This window comes from Penaeus monodon, chromosome 19 (genome assembly GCF_015228065.2).
Source record: "Penaeus monodon isolate SGIC_2016 chromosome 19, NSTDA_Pmon_1, whole genome shotgun sequence".
Classification (NCBI taxonomy): domain Eukaryota; kingdom Metazoa; phylum Arthropoda; class Malacostraca; order Decapoda; family Penaeidae; genus Penaeus; species Penaeus monodon.
Genome location: NC_051404.1, coordinates 33,979,141 through 33,981,314, shown reverse-complemented (window position 1 = coordinate 33,981,314; position 2,174 = coordinate 33,979,141).

Genomic DNA, 2,174 nt, shown 5'->3' with positions numbered 1-2,174 from the left:
CGGTGTTTTAAAGGGTGGTTTGGTTCAGTTACCCGCGCGCGCAGTGTTGCTAGATTCCTTATACCGAAAAAAAGTCTTGGAAATGTATACTTTTGGTAAAAGCAAAATGATGGATGGTTATACTACGATTTTGCTTCTCCATATATAATTGCATTTATCTTGAACTTTTTAACTGTTGATAAGAAATCGAGCTGAGATTGGTATTTCATTATTTGCGGACAATCATCCTTATTTGGTTATATTAAAAAAAAAAGTTTTTGAATTACTCATATCATTGGTGTTGATACATTACATTATTACCATCATTGTTTGATACATTATTATCATTGTTATTGAGAGCTGTGTCGTATATCATGTCCCACCATAAAATCATTCTCGACCCATTCATTATCTTTGATTTTTTTTATTTAATTCGTAAATGAAACACACGTTCCGACTCTTTCTGTTTCCTTTTCGTTTTCCCTTTGTACTTATATTTACTTAATTTGGAAAAAGTCGTTAATATGGATGAATAAATTAGCCGTCCTCGAATTTATAATAATTGCATGTTGCGCCGTAGTTTCCAGCATTGAAATTGCAGTGTCCTTGATTCCGGGGTAATACTACCTATTCAGTTAATCCAAAATATTGTTTTCCGTCATTCTTATATTATATGTATATCCGTAAGTCAGAATTTGCTTCACTCACTACCTACGCCTGTGATGCGAATATAGAATGTTCCGTGTACACAAGATTTAAGTCATTCAGGAGCGGCCTGAATATGAACTAAAATACGTACAGTTGCGATGCAGAGAGGCGGCTACTTGAGAGACGAATCTTAGAAACAGCCGTAGTGACCAGGAAAATGTTATTTTCACTCACGCCTTAGTAACAAGGAAAACATCATTCTGGTTGTTTCATTTACGTAACTGTGCTTGAATGTTCAAAAGTCTTTTTGGTCTTTGGTGTGCTTTATAGAGTTAAGGTGAAAGTATTAGTATTAAAATGCCATCCGTCGAGTTGGATTTTTTAGGAATTTGTTTTGTGAATCCTCAAAGGAAGTAACTACTGTTGACATTTTTTTTTAAAGGTGCACAAATACTTATTGCTATTGGTTCTAAGAATCAGTGCTCATAGTGTTAGTAGTTCTAAGAAGCCTCCGAATATTATGATTATATTACGATACAAAATCACATTGTTAATGGTTCTCTGATGCAAAGGCCGTTTACTTTTACTGGTTCTAAATTTATACGCATGTTGTCAGTATGTATGAGAAAGAAACTCATACAGTGATTTGTAAACAACGGACTTCATGGTACTAAGAAACAGAATCACATGCTGCGAATAGTTTTATGAAAGAAATGCAGACACTTTATTATTCTCTTGTGAAGAAAAGTGCTTTTAAGAGTTCTTAGAAATAACAGCACATGTTATCAGCATTTCTAAGAAACACATTGCCTGTGGCTCGAGGGAAGAGAAGTACATACTTTTTATGTAAGAGTCACAAAATTAAAATACGCAAGAGAGCTGGCTAAAAGTTATATACATTTTCTCATTAAGTTTTTAGAATCTTAAAGCAACAACCGTAAACTGGCCATTGAAAATAGAAATATTTAGATAAAATACCATGAAAATTAAGTACTTAGCTTTTAGTATATAACCTACAAAGATTGAGTAAATTCTTTCATGTTTTGTAATCATATATGTTCATATATACAGCGACATATTTATCTTACATCTGGCAACACTGCGCGCCAAACCTCGATTTTTAAGGTCTCATTAAGGTCGCTCTTTGACCTTGCTTAGCCATAGCCTTTTCGCCTGTTATGGGATTTTTAAAAATATTGTATTTATAACTAGTGGCCACAGCTTAAGAAATGACAGATGGTTTTATTATTATAATTGCTTTACGAGTGTACTTGCATAGTGCCTCTTCTAGTCTTTAACAGTTATATGCCTTAATTTCTTTACAAAATTTCGTGACTACTTCATTTTGTGTAAAGTTCTAGACCGATTGTAGGATATTTTAAGTATTTCGTTCGTTTACCGTTAATGCAGTAAGGCGATCATACTCATTTTACATAATTACTCATAGAAGTTGAGACAAAGCAAAAGAGAAAGAAAAAAAAAACTAATTATATTTTTGTTATGTTATCGGTTGTTTTCATTGCTTATATTGTGACCGTTTGTAAAGA